This window comes from Rhinopithecus roxellana, chromosome 1 (assembly GCF_007565055.1).
Source record: "Rhinopithecus roxellana isolate Shanxi Qingling chromosome 1, ASM756505v1, whole genome shotgun sequence".
Taxonomy (NCBI): domain Eukaryota; kingdom Metazoa; phylum Chordata; class Mammalia; order Primates; family Cercopithecidae; genus Rhinopithecus; species Rhinopithecus roxellana.
In genome coordinates this window covers 156,811,163-156,826,881 of record NC_044549.1, presented here as the reverse complement: position 1 = coordinate 156,826,881, position 15,719 = coordinate 156,811,163, and the positions used below count along the sequence as shown (strand labels likewise).

At 38.6% G+C, this 15,719-nt stretch overlaps 1 pseudogene; it reads right to left on the bottom strand.

Moving 5' to 3' along the window:
- Positions 1-15,719, bottom strand: part of LOC104653646 — a 118,612-nt pseudogene that overhangs the window by 91,808 nt on the left and 11,085 nt on the right.

Below are 15,719 nucleotides of genomic sequence, written 5' to 3'. Positions count from 1 at the left end.
TCCAAGCTCTGTTTACACTTTCTGAGAACAACTCATGAGTATAGGGATGAACTCAGAAAGAGACCCATGGAGACCCCGGAAGCAAGCTCAGGCTCACTTGAGAAAGGATTTCCAAGGTTCTCAGTATTCACAGTGTGGACTACAAAAAGGGCTAAGTTCTCCGGGTGGACAGATCCCTTCCTTTACTCCACCAGGGACCAGCATTCCAGGCCTTCTTCTGTAACTACAGCACTACAGCCTGACTGGGTAAACCTTAGAGGTAGACCAAGTAATAAAGAGAAGTCGCCTAGCCTAGGGGATTTTCTTTACCAATCTTGCAGATTTTGCCTTTTCTTCACTGCCAGTGAAACCATCTGAACAGAAAGTTTTCTTTTTCAGGACTTTCTGATTTTTGCCTTTACTAGTAATGTAATTTCTTCAATAGAAATAGTTTTATATATAAGTTACACACACATATACTTATTAATTATACATATTAATTATATATATAATATATGTACATTCTCGGTGAGTTTGGCAGTTTGTGGCTTTTAAGGAATCTATTTCATCTCAATTGTCAAATTTACATGCTTAGACTTATTTATAATATTTTCTTATGTTCCTTTAAATGTCCATGAGGTCTGTAGTGATATCCCGCTTCACACATAAGCAGGGCTTTTCTGAGATTTCTGCAGGACTTCTCTGCAAGTCTATGAGTCGGTTGTGAAGGAAGATTCAGATCTTCCTTTTTGTACACAGTACATAACACATAGTAAATATCTCCAATGCTGGAAGCAGGCACACAAACTGCCAAGCACCTACTACAAATAGGTGGTATCTCATTAGATGTAGCACGAGATCAATCTGCAAAGAACTTTTCCATGGTTCTTTACAAGGCATGTTGAGCATCTTTATTGAGTTTGTCAACTTCTGTCAATAATACCATTTTAAAATATCTGAGAGTTTGTTTCAAGTTGCTGTGATTGAGCCACTGTTTTCAACATCTTCTGAATTACTACCTCATCAATACTTCCAGCATCGCTGGGATTAACTTCAAGGTGGTAATTACTTGCAATGGTGCTAATTTCAATTTTTTTATATGGAGTCCTGATGGTATGATATTCAATTCTCAATTTTTCCACTCCAACACCATAAAGTTCATGTAGAACACACATAGCACTCGTCTTTTTTCCGGCACCTGATGGTCCATACACTTAAAGGTGAGGAAAGTCACCACCCTGCACCAGGTTGTACAGCTAGGCTGCCTGCTCCCTGTGACACTCCATCCATCCCAAGGAGTAGTGCTGGTACTTGTCCACCCAGAGGCTTATGAAAGCTTGAGTTCCTGAGGTCTGATAAATGAAAGTTACACACACATGTCTGTCTTCTTAATAATAACCATTCTGGCCAGTGTGAGATGGTATCTCATTGTGGTTTTGATTTGCATTTCTGAAGAGAGAAAACGTAAGGCTACTTTGGTACATGAAATTTGTATTCTAAAGTCAACTTTAACTCTGCAGAGTTACAATATATTTGTAATATCTCATATCTGCCTGCCCTGAAAGGTGAGACTACTGACTTAAAGTCACTTCCACTTCAAGGTGTGACTACAATAGGGGACATATGCTAGCATTAGAAAAAATAAGTTAAACACTGATAATGAGCTTTTCTAGCTGAATCTGGCAGCCATGAGATTTTCTGTAGAGTTCAAATCCCACCTAAATCCCATTTGTCTTCTAATTCTTCTTTGCTTTCATTCCATTCTGACCACCAGTTTCCTGACTGTAATCGTCAACATGTAATACCTTTCCAAGTATCAATTTCTAAAATTATAGCTTGCTTTGTGATGATTACAGCTTAGAGGGATCTATCTTCTCTCCTTAACACTATTGGTCTGCAAGTCACCACATAGCAAAGGTTATTTCTTTGGGAGTCCTGGAGATGGCCAATTTCTTAGGGAGACATGCCCTAGTTTTCATGTGAAAATACCTCCCCAGCCTCATCCTAGATACCAAGATTCATATGGCCTTTGAGAGAAAGGAAGTCAGTCTTCACTCCACTTATACCTGTGAACCCAGAAGTATCTGAGACAGGTCTCAATCCATTTAGAAAGTTTATTTTGGTGAGGTTAAGGACACATTCATGATACAACATCAGAGATTCTGATAACATGTGCCAAAGATCGTTGGGGAATAGCTTGTTTTTATACAACTTAGGGAGACATAATACATCAGTCAATTTATATAAGATTTACACTGGTTTTATCTGGAAGTGTGGGATAACTCTAAGTTGGGGTTTTCAGGTCATAGGTAGATTTAAAATTTTTCTGATTGACATTGGGTTGAAAGCATTATTATCAATAGAAAGGAATGTCTAGTTTACAATAAGTGGTCAGGAAGACCTAGGTTTTATCATGGAGATGAAGCCTCCAGGTATCAGACTTCAGAGAGAAGAGATTGTAAATGTTTTTATTAGACTTAAAGTCTGTGTTGGTGTTAACACTGTTCAGCTTTTCCTGAATTCCAAAAAGGAGGAGAGTATACTGAGGCATATCTGATCCCCCTTCGCACAACAGCCTGAACTAAGATTTTCAGGTCAACTTTGGAATGCCCTTGGCTGAAAGGAGGGGTCCATTCAGATGGTTAGGGACCTTAGAATTTTATTTTTGGCTTACCCACCCAAGTCCCAATGTATGATCAAAGTAGTAACAGAAGATAAGTGAGTAAAGCAGGCTGAACCAAAAAAGGAGATCCCAGATGTAGGTGATTGTAATGAGACCTAGAGAGGACTGATTTGGGAGGACTAGTGATGAGCTAAAAAAACATGAGGAATACTCTTTGAGGATGGTAGAGTATGGTGGTAGGACATGTGCTTTTGACCAATGTAAAATTCCAAGTTCTGGTATCTGTGGTCAAACAAAAAACTAGGTCCTCATCACTGGAGCTGACTAGAGAAATGTGAATTCCCAACTTTTCAACAAGTCCCAAAGGCCAAGCCAGGGTACCAGCCATAACCCTGGGCAAAGCAGCTCTCTCGAATTTAGGCACTTTCCAAAGAAGGCTAATAGATAAGAGCTATCTGCTGGAAGCACTCCCAGCATTTGGGAAGATAAATCCTTCAGTCCTGATAATCTGGGTGTCCTCTACAGTCCACCCCTTGCGATACTAGGATACAATTCTTCAAGTCAATTCTGGGAACAGTTACTGAAGGATCCCAGTCAGCCTCTCTTTCTGGGGGAAACTTAGAAAAAGAAGATTAACAGGAAAATATATGGCCCTTGCTACTATAGCTGGTCTTGAAGAAACAACTGACACTCATTGTGTGTCTCTCCTTTACTTTCATTCAGGATTCCCTTCATCTTCAACTAACACATCCCCTTGTCTCAGTTATTTACCTTGTGGCATGATCCACCCGCACATGCCTAAGAATCCTGAGTCCCTGGTCACACAGGTTTCTTAGCCCAAGGCTGTTACACTTGTTCATTTGCCATGAAAATTTGGCAGGGATATACCTGAAAGGTGCCCAAGTGCATTGAGTACCAAATATATTTTCCCTGTCCCCATTATAACACTATCCCTTTCTCCTTCTGATAATCATTATTAATTATCCTTTCTAAGATGATGATTCTTCTTATTTTCTGTTCTTCACTTTCTAAGAAGAACTTGAAGTAACCAGCTGTTAGCCATAGTTTGTACTTCAACGGGAGTCTTCCTGTATCTTCCTAGTTGGAAGCACTTCTCCTTGGTAACTAACATATTTAAGATTCCAGAATTTGGGGTACAGGAAACATAAATTCCCCTAAGGGAATTACTGAGAGTGACAGTGAGCAATGTACTTCTACTTCCATTCCTTGGTTCATAGAACAAGGTATTCTACCTATTTGAGACACCAGCACCATGTTAAACATTTTGTTATTCTTGCCTCTTGGATCCAGGATACTCAAAAAAAAAAAAAAAAAAAAAAAAAAAAAACAGTCCCTTACGTATGTTTCACACTCCTACCAGTAGAAGTTGGCTATGTTCTGCACCTCTTTTGGAATATAGTCTTTTTATCTTTTTACTCCCTTCTCAGACCCAAGATGACTCCAACTGGATTCTGTGGTAACTTAATCCTGGTCATTGAGCTTGTGGCCTGGAGGGGAGGTGAGGGCAGATCCTAAAAAGGAGCTCCACGCTGTCATGAAGTTCACAGAACTTGCATCATCTTTAATTAAGGGAAGAGATATGTATAATATACACATCAAAATTACAGTAATATAATATTCTATGTTTTCTGTGTACATACTATTATTGGTGAGTTTTGTATTAGAAGGTTTCTTATTGCTTGTTACCATCCTTTTCTTTCAGATTGAAAAACTTTCTTTAGCATTTCTTATATGAAAGTTTTGATATTGATGAAACCTCCTCAGCTTTTGTTTGTCTGGAGGGGGGCTGTTATTTCTCCTTAATATTTGAAGGATATTTTCACTGGATCTGCTATTCGAGGATAGAAGTTTTTTGTTTGTTTTTCCTTCAGCACTTTAAATATGTCATGTCACTCTCTCTTGGCCTGTAAGGTTTCCACTGAGGCATCTGCTGCCATACATACTGACTCGTCTTTGTACGCTATTTGTTTCTCTTCTCTTCCTGCTTTTAGGATCTTTTTTTTATTCTTGTCCTTTGGGAGTTTGGCTATTAAATGTCCTTTGGGAGTTTGATTATTAAATGACTTGATGTTGTCTTATTTGGGTTAAATCTGTTTGGTGTTCTGTAACCTTTTTGTACTTAAATATTGATATATCTCTCTAGATTTATAAACTTATCTGTTCATATCTTTTTGAATAAACTTTCTACTCTGATCTCTGTCTGAATGACCTCTTTAAAAGCCAATAATTCTTAAATTTTCCCTTTTGAGGTTATATTTTAGGTCTTATAGGCATGCTTTATTTTTTTTATTTTGTTTCCTCTGAATCTATTTTCAAATACATGTCTTCAACCTCACTAATTATTCTGCTTGAGTAATTCTGCTATTGAGAGACTCTGATGCATTCTGTAGTATGCCAATTGAATTTTTTAGGTCCAGAATTTCTGCTTGATTTTTAAAATTATTTCAATCATTTTGTCAAATTTATCTGATAGGATTCTAAATTACTTCTCTGTGTTATCCTGAATTTCATTGAGCTTCCTCAAAAAATATATTTTGAATTCTGTCTGAATGGTCACATATCTCTGCCAATCCAGCATTAGTCATTGATGCCTTATTTTATTCTTTTGTGGAGGTCTTGATGCTTGTGGATGTTTGTCAATGTCTGGGCATTGAAGAGTTAAGTATTTATTGTAGTCTTCAGAGTCTGTGCTTGTTTGGGAAGCCTTCTTGGCTTCTTGGGAAGGCTTTCCAATTATTCAAAGGGAATTGAGTCTTACGATCTAAGTCTTTGGGTTTTGGTGACTTTACCCATACCCATTAACACTGCGTCTCTTTCAAACTCATAGAAGTACCACCTGGTGGTCTTGGATATGATCTGAGAGAATTCCCCATATTAGCAATCTCTTCTCTTATTTCCCCCAAATAAATGGAGTCAGTCTCTCTCTCTCTCTCTCTCTCTCTCTCTCTCTCTCTCTCTCTCTCTCTCTCTCTCTCCTCATCCCAGAGCAGCTACACAAATGCTGCCCAGGAGTCAGGTACTTCGTTAGAAACCTTAAGAATCTTCTTGGTGCTCTATTCTACTGCTGCTGAGCTAGCATTCAAGCTGTAAAATAAATTCCTTCCCATTCTTCCCTTTTCTTTTCCTCAAGTGAAATGAGTCTCACCCCATGACTGACTACAACTGCCCCAGGCCCATGGCAAGTGCTGCTGATGTTCACTCAAGGCTCAAGTGCTCTTCAGTCAGTTTATGGTAAATGCTGCCAGGCCTGGGCTCTCCCTTTAGAGCAACGGGCTCCCTCTGGCCCAGGCCAGGTCCAGAAATGCCATCCAGGAGCCAAAGCCTGGAATTGGGGGTTCAGGAGTCTGTTTGGTGTTCTACCCACTGTGACTGAACTGGTACCCAGGCTGCAAGACAAAATCCCCTTTATTCTTCCCTCTCCTTTCCTCAAGGAAGAGTCTCTCCCGTAATGGCCACCAGAGCTGGAAATGTGCGAGGACATACCTGAAGCCAGCATCACACTGAGTCTCACACAAGGCCCACAATAAGTACTACCTGAGTATTGCTGATGTTTATTCAAGGCCAAAGGGCTCTTCAGTCAGGAGGTGATAGATCCTGCCAGGATTGGGTCCTTTTCATCAAGGCAGTGAGTTTCTCTCTGGCTCATGGTGTGGAGCTAGGACCTGGAATGGGGGCCTCAAAACTCAGCGTGGTACTTTTTTTTTTTTTTTTCTGTGGCTGAGCTGGTATCCAAGTTTCAAGACAAAGTCCTCTTTACTCTTCCTTCTCGTCTCCTCAAGCAGAAGGAAGGAGTTTCTTTTGGGGCTGCAATCTGTACTGCCTGGAGTTGGGGGAGGGTGACACAAACACTCCCTTGGCAACCCCAGCTGGTATCTCACTAAGCCACAGGCACCCCAAGTCCAGTGGCTCCAAGACCAGCACAGCACCAAGATTTGTCCACGAATTGCATTTCTTTTGGCCTAATCTACCTTTCAAGTTCATTTAGGACCTCAAATTGCTTTAGCCTGAGGTGTCAGGGCTTATCAGAACTCAGATTCCAAACACAGGGATGGATGATTTGCCTCTGGTGAGGGCTGATTTAAATACTTCCTCTGTGGGTGCCAGTTGGATTCTGCACTGTGTTACTTTCCACTGTGACGGGCAGTACTGAGTTCCAGTGCAGAGTCCCACAATTACTGTGCTTTTCCTCCCTCAAATGCACAGATTCTCTTTCCCCACCATGTGACTGCTGCTGGGAGATGTGGGAGGGGTGGTGTCAGCAAGTGAAGACTGTCCTTCCTACCCTATTTAGTGCCTCTTTCAGTGATACGAAGTTAAAACCAGGTACCGTGATTGCTTACCTGATTTTTGGTTTTTATGAAAGTGCTTTCTTGTGTGGATAGTTGTTCAATTTGATGATCCTGAGGAGGGGGCACAATCACTGAAGGGTTCTATTCAGCTATCTTGCTCCACCTCTTCCTGGACACTGCTCTCTTTGGGTTTTGTTAAATAGTAGTGAGAAAAGCAGCCTGATAAAAGAGTTGTCTGTATGCAATTGGTTGTTAAGTGGGGTTGAGTATAGAGAGGAGGAAGGAAATATTTTTTAGGGAAAGATAGTTTAGGGTTAAGGAAGAAGAATTTGGAAAAGCCTGGAGGTAAAATATCATGCAATGTTTGATAACATGTTTGGAGGTAAGGTAAACATGGGTAAAAAACAAAATGTAGGTGATCTTCAAGGCTAAGGATATGGAAAGAAAAGCACACTATACTCATACAATTAAAACCCATGTAGGCAACACTAAGAAGTTCGGGCTTTCTCCTGAAGACCATGGAAAGATTTCGAAGTATTTCAACCAGAAAGTCACACTGGTTTAAGCATAGAGGGCTGTAGGACAGGACGTCAGATAGGAAGACCGATTAGAAGGCAGGGTAGTAACCCATATGTGTGAGAATTTGCTCCTTTATTCTATGTCTACACAAAATACAGCCTCTGGATGGAGAATGTGGCAAAGGAGCCCCTAGGATTTCTTGTGTATTTGGAAATGCTGTTTTTAGTATCAGACAGAAGACTTGCAAACACTTGTTTGGGATACTGCCTTGGCTTCTCTCAATGAAAAATTATTGTCAAATTTTAAGGCCTGAGAGTCATTGTCTTTAAAACACCAAATTGAATTTTCAAATACTGAATTAAAAATTCAAACACAGTTTAAATATTTGGGTAAATTTTTACAATATATGGCAGTTGAAAAGAAGTCATCCTCAGCTCTCACAAGATTTTGACATCTAAAATTTGATGTTCTTATTTTAAAATGTACTTAAAATATTGTGTGTTGTAAAGCTGAATGAAATGTGAGATACCACCAGGCAGTCCCTGAGTAAAACAAAGACCACTCCACCTGCGAGGGGTTGCAACAGCTCACCTCTGACCTCTGCACCTCTGCCTCCACACTTTCTGAAGGACCAATCTACACGTGCTAAATCCCTGCTGAAAAATCTGTGATGGCCACACATTGCCCACCAGAACACATGGGTGAGTTCTACAAGGCCTTCCTTGGCTTGAAGGGGCCTAAACCAGTTAGGCATTCTATTGTGTTCCCTCTTGCTTATGCTTGTAGCATTCTGTAGTCCTGCCACACTACTCACATCTGTAACATGGTGCCCCATGCCACCGTCCCATTCTTCCCATTTTGCCTGCATTTTAAGACTAATCTCAAATTTCCCTAAATGGGAAAACTTCCGGGAACCTCCCACTTAGACATCAGTATGCCTGTGTAGAAAGAATACAGGCAAGTACTAAGAATGACTTCTGATGGGAATGGTGCAGATCAGCTCTAACCAAGGCGAAGGTGCAGGTGGGTGCATTCCCACTGTGGTTTCTCAGAGGCCAACTACCCACTTACACTCCTCAGCTACACTTTTGCAGGCCGGGTCCACTACCAACTAAAACTGCTGACTTTGATTCCACTAGTCAGCTTGCTCAAGGACAGAATGCCCAGACAGCCCTCTCTGCCAGCTGACAGCTTATCAAGTTTATCCCCCAAAATATGTGTAAACAAGATTCACTGTGTCCTGATTGCCTGAAATTTGCTTTTCTTCTTTCTCTTCTTTCTGTTAGCAATTCTGTATTTGATTTACTCACTCAAATGACAACTGACCTCCTCAAATGTGACTCATTTCCGTGAAAAAAAAGCTAAATGGCATGTAAAATAACTTTCTAACACTATCTAAATTATTTTTGATAATAACAAACACATGGTAAAACAGTACTGTCAGTACGTTTTTAATAAATTAATTAAAGAAAAGCTGCCGACTTGAAGTAAACACATGTCAATTAGTTAGTTTGTATGGTATTTTCTCTCAATATCCCTAATAAGCTCCAAATAGGAAATTTGCCTTGAGAAAATAAAAACAAAATTAAAAAAAAAAAAGCTCTGCAATTTGTAATTTCTTTGACTCATCAAGATTTTGTTTACCATTATATTTCATGTTTGCTGGTAGGAGAGGTATTACAATCAAGTGAAAAAAAATGAGAATTTGGAGTTTAAATCGTGGCTGTTCCAATTGTGTAACCGTAGGCAAGATACCTAGCCCCTCTTCAGAGGCCTCAATTTACTGATCAGTAAAATGGACATCATAATGTAAAACTTTATAATGTTATTTTGAAGATAAATTGAAAGAAGCAATGTAAGTTCTTTGAGAACATGGTTGAAAGCAATTTTTGTCTCCTGTCATTGGCAGGATATTATTATCTCTTAAACCAGCCCCTTGCTTACAGACAGTTTATGCATGTTGCTAAGAAAGACGCATGTTGCTAAGAAAAACGCATTTCCTAAGAAAGATGGAAAGCTTTTGTCAACAGTACTGTGCTGTAGAACCCCTGGTCCAGGCTGAGGATGAATGAATTTATATAATATAAAGAATGACCACAAGTGTACGTGTTCACACAGAGGAAAGGATGGGAGGAAGTCAAAAGCCCTGTGCTGCTGTGATACCAACCATTCTAATAACATTAGGATTAATAGGCCAAGAGAGCAAGTGATCAGCATATCTTTTTATTTTTTAGACAGAGGCTGGAGTGCAATGGCATGATCTTCGCTCCCTGCAACCTCCACCTCCTGGGTTCAAGCGATTCTCCTGCCTCACCCTCCTGAGTAGCTGGGATTACAGGCATACACCACCATGCCCAGCTAATTTTTTGCATCTTTAGTGGAGACGGGGTTTCACCATGTTGACCGGGCTGGTCTCCAATCCCTGACCTTGTGCTCTGCTCTCCTCGGCCTCCCAAAGTGCTGGGATTACAGGCGTGAGCCACGGCACCTGGCCTGTTTGTTTGTTTGTTTGTTTGTTTGTTTGTTTGTTTGTTTTTGTTCTGAGATGGAGTTTTGCTCTTGTTGACCAGGCTGGAGTGCAATGGCGAGATCTCAGCACACCACAACCTCTGCCTCTCGGATTCTAGCGATTCTCCTGCCTCAGCCTCCCGAGTAGCTGGGACTACAGGCATGCACCACCACGCCCGGCTAATTTGTATTTTTAGTAGAGACGGGGTTTCTCCATGTTGGTCAGGCTGGTCTTTTAACATTAAAATGCTGAAGTGTTGGAAAGGAGAGTAGGGCACTGTTTTTCCCCCATTACTTAAAACTGAATCTTTAAGCACCCTGTCAATGGATCTCTGGTGATAGTTTGGTAGTATTAGTGCTGTTAAAAGTCTTTAAGTACCTTTGAGTATTTGAATGTTCTTTTAAAAACTAATAAAGAGCTCAATGAGTTAACTTTAAAGCAATTCTTTAGAATCTAGTAGATAAAACTAGAGAGTAACAGCAACACACTTAGCAATGAGACTTTATAGATGACAAATTTAAAGAAAACAGAAAAGACCAGAATTTTAAAGTTTGAAAGCCCTAAAGATGTTATTAATTTAGTGCCATCATTTTATAGGTGAAGAAATTGAATCCCAGAACACTTAAGTGATTGACATAAGATCATAAAACGTGAAAGCTGTATCTGAGATTTCCTGATGACTCTTTGAATGGTCAGTTACAAAAAAAAAAAAAAAAAAAAAAAAAAGGAAAGCAAATAAACCAGGTTTAGAAACTAGCTATGTATTTTTCTCTTACACAACACATTTCTCTGTCCCCAATAGCTAAATACTGAATATCTACATTTGAATATTTAAGTCCTTTTTTTTCATTTTTATTTTATGTATCTTAAAATGTAGGCTATGTTTTATGTTTTTAATTGAGGCCTCATTAGTCCCACTGATTATGGTGCCAGTGAGCTCAAGGGAATCAAGTGCATAGGACACAGGGGTGGTGGTGGGGGATCCAAGTGTCCAGAGAGGGGATATATTGACAGTGTAGCACAAGATCATCATTCCACATGGGTTGGACAAACTACTCCATTAATATAAAAGGAGAACCCTGGGATACCTCTAATGCATAACAGAAACCTAATGAAGGGAAGTTAATACAGCACATTCATCAACTTCCTATTGTTTATTAGGTAGGCTCAGAGAGAACATTATGTGCTATTTCAGGCAGAACCTTGTGGGGCATGTGCCCTTTAAATAGGTCAACAAGTGCTAGGGTTGGTCCTTAGCTCTGAGGATGCAGAAATTAGATTGGATCTTCCTTTAGGGTGTTAAGTCTCTGGAAAATGATTCTCATTGATCAAATAAATAATAAATGGATTTTAAAATTAAAAAGGTGAAAAGAAAAATGCTGGCTATGGCATAACAATCAAAACTCTGGAATATATTCATGTAGAAAACAGAATTCCTCTGGATCCTGGATGTTCTGTGATTTTTAAAACATTTGTTTTGAAATATATATCTATATGCCCAAACTGAAATGTAAAAGACATTAAGATTTTGCCATATTGGTTTCAGATTTTTCTATCTTTATATCATAAAAAAATCTCAGACAAATATCTAAACAAAGAAACATCTAAAGCCACACTTCTATCTCTTCCCCAGCTTTCCCTGTGCAGACTTAATCATCATACTGAAATTAGTATAAATTACACTCAAGCATGTTTTTGTATCTCTACTACATAAGCATAAATCCATAGGATTAATTAACAATGTACATTATATTCTAATGCACATGCATTCTTTAAAGCTTTCTTTTTACTCTCACCTTTAAGTCTAGATATTTATACATGTTGATACAAAAAAATCTGGTTCATTTCTATATCAATTTTAATTAACCTTACAACTGAGAGGTGTGGGTTATTTCCCACTTTTCTACTACTATAATCCCTGCTACAAGTAACGTTATTGTACATGTCTTTTGTGATACTTTTCTTTTTGTGCACATGTGTAAGAATTCTTCAGGCATGACCACTAAGAAACGCTATTGCAGGATTGAAAGATGTTCTTCAACTTTACTAAATATGCCCAGTTGCTTTCCACAGTAGTGGTACCAATTTACACTTCCAAACTAAAAACGCTATCATTCCCCCACATTTTTCTCAATGCATGGCACAGTTGGCTGAATAATGGACTTGCAAAGATGAATACATCTTCAGCTCTGGAATCTGTGACTATGCTACCTTATATTGCAAAAGGGATTTTGCAGATACTGGGTTGAGATGGAGAAATGGCCTGCATTATCCAGATGGGTCCAGTGTAGTCACAATTTTCCTCATAATAAAAAGTCAGGAAGTCAGAGACAGAGAAGGGGATGTGAAAATGGAAGCAGAGGTCAGTGAGAGATGAACATGCTATGCAATCCTGCTGACACCTTCACTTTCAGCCTAGTGAGATTTTAGGCTTCTGACTTCCAGAGCTATAAGGTAATGCATTTGTGTTGTTTTAAGCTATCACATTTTTAGTAATTTGTTGTAGCAGAAATGGGCCATTAATACACATATTGTTATAAGGTTCAGTTTTTTGTTTGCCAAAATGAGGGATGTGATATTTGCAATTGCCTATCTACTACGAATTTACGCCTCTTCTCATATGCATATTGGTCATTTTAATTTTTTTTCTGCACAAACTACTCTGTTGATTGTTATCTCTTTGATGATTTGAAGAAATTTTCTATACCAGAGTTTCTCAAACTCAGTATTATTGACATTTTGGGCCAGATAATTTTTTGTTGTGTGGAGCTGTCTGTTATAGGATGTTTAGCAGCATCCCTGTCACTTACCAACTAAATGAAGGCAGCACCTGTCCCTTAACTTGTCTTAATGAACAAAAATGCCTCCAGAAATTACAAAATATTCCCAGGGGGACAAAATCAACCCCAATTAAGAACCACTGCTCTGTATTAACCTGTGCTGAATATTTTATATGCTAATCTATGGCCAGTTATAGGAATCGAAGACAGAAAACTTTCTAAGACTGGTTTGATAAATATTTTATATTTTAAATATTCGTGCAGCCGTTGTATCAATCTTTCACTTTATACCTTGTCTACCTTATTTTCTCATGAAGGGTTACTCTACTCCAGTGGTCCTCACACGTCAGCATGCATGACAGTCTCCTGGGGGGTTGTTAAAACTAGAATAGCTGGATGCTACCTATGGAGTTTCTGATTTAATATGTCTAGAACTGAGCCCCTAAATTTGCATTTCTAGCAAATTCCCCAAGAATGCTGATACTACTAGTCTAGGGACTATAATAAGATTATTTATCATAAAATTATTTCTTTTGTCCCCACATCTAGGTCTCTCATTCTTCTAGATTTTCTTTTTGTGTATGATGTTAAGTAGGTTTCTAGTTTTATCTTCTTTTTCTCCCCATGGATGGGCAGTTGCATAGCACCATTTTCTGAACTGTCAGCTCCTTTGAGTTTATTATACTATGATAGGTTTTTAGTTACTGACATTTTTAAATACACTTTTTACTTTAGAATAATTTTTGATTTACAGGGAAGTTGTGAAGACAGTGGGGGTAGTTCCTGTATAATTCCTACCCAGTTTCCCAACATTTTCCATTAGTATGCAACGTTTGACAAAACTAATGAAACAATAGTGTATTAGCTCATTCTTGCATTGCTATAAAGAATTACCTGAGACTGGATAATTTATAAAGAAAAGAGGCTTAATTGGCTCATGGTTCTGTAGGTTGTATAAGAAGCATGATATTGGCATCTGATTGGCTTCAGGGGAGGCCTCAGGAGTCTTACAGTGATGACAGAAGGCAAATGGGGAGTGAGGCATCTTACGTGGCAGGAGCAGAAGCAACAGAGAGAGCAGGCGAGGAGGTACTACACACCCCCAGTCAGATTTCATAAGAGCTCACTCACCACCACAAGAACAGCACCAAGGGACAGTGCAAAACCACCCCTGAAAAACACCTCCATGATCCAATCACCTCCCACCAGGCCCCATCTCCAACACTGGGGACCACAGTTCTACTTCAGACTTGGGGCAGGGACACAGATCCAAACCATATCAAATAGCAATATGGCATTATTAAATAGAGTTCATACTTTATTAAAATTTACTTCGTTTTTACTTAATGTCCTTTTCTTGTTGCAGAATCCACTCCAGTATATCATAATTACATTTAATTGTCATATCTCCTTAGACTCCTCTTGGTTGTGACAGTCTATCAGACATTCCTCATGTTTGATGACATTGGCAGCATTGAGGAACACTGGTCATGTATTTTGTAGAATTTCCCTCATTTGAGATTTACTGATGTTCTTCTCGTGATTGCTCTGGAACTATGACTTTTTTTTGAAGAAAGTTTCTCATCCAGTCATATCAAGGGTACATACAAGCAACATGACTTATCCCTGTTATGTCAACCTTGATCACTTGGTGTTTGTTAGGTTTCTCCACTGTAAAATTACTCTTTTTCCCCTTTCTATACTGTACTCTTTGGAAAAATATTATTATGTACAGCCTATATATAAGATGTAGGGAGTTAAGCCCTACATCCTTGAGAGCAGAGTGTCTGCAGAAAGTATTTGGCCTCCCAAAGTGCTGGGATTACAGGCATGAGCCACTACACCCGGCCCTGATTTTAACTTCTTGGATTAAAGGCTGATTTAATTTATGTCAGTTCTTTATTTATAATATGTTAATTTTAAGATTTCAGATTTCACTCCATACTTCTTTAGTGGCATCATTTTTGATATGTAATGCTTTCATTGTTATTTGTATGTAAATATCCTCTAATATCTATTAAGAGTTCTTTAACCCATAAATTATATAGGTATAAATATATAAGATTTTCTTAGTTGTAATTTTGCTATTTATTGATTTCATTGTTATCTGAGGACATGCTCTTCTTGAGATTTTCTTTATGTATTAACTAATGTTAGACACAATTCTGTAAATGTCTAGTACTTTGAGCTTATTAATTCTGTTTTTCAAATATGCTATCTCCTTTCTAATTTTTGTATTCTTGATCTATTAATTATTCATTAGGTATATTAAAATCTTGTACTATGAAGACTGTAAATTTGTTCATTTTTCCTAGTAATTTTTTCAATTTTGCTTTATACATTTTAAAGCTATGTTGTTAAACATATACCCATTCTTCCTTTGCATTTTGAAATTTAACAACAATATGCATTGGTGAGTGTCAATCTTCATTTATTGTGTTGAGTCAGTTCTTCTCCTTCTTCTTCTTCTTTTTTTTATTATTATCATTATACTTTTAAGTTCTAGGGTACATGTGCATAACGTGCAGGTTTGTTACATATGTATACTTGTGCCATGTTGGTATGCTGCACCCATCAACTCGTCAGCACCCATCAACTCGTCATTTACCTTTTTTTTTTTTTTGAGATGGAGTCTCATTCTGTCACCCAGGCTGGAGGTTGAGCCAATTCTTTCTGTAAGTTCGTCTTCTCCTTCAGCTTCGGGAGGTTTTCTTGATTTGTTTCTTTAATATTGTTCTCTCTATTGCTTTTCTCCTCTCTGTTTCTGGGGCTCCTATAACTCATATGCTGAAATCTTCTATAATGATGCTCTAATTTTCATATTTACTCCCTCTTTTTCCCTTCCCTCTTTCCTTTTTGTTTTTTCTTCATTCATTTCTTTAGTTTTATCTTAGGCTACCAGCACTTAACATTGAACACTTCAGTCAACCCATACTCAGTTCCACTTAATTCTGTGCTCTTTGACCTCTAGGCCTTCAGCGGACCTCCCTTCTGCCTGA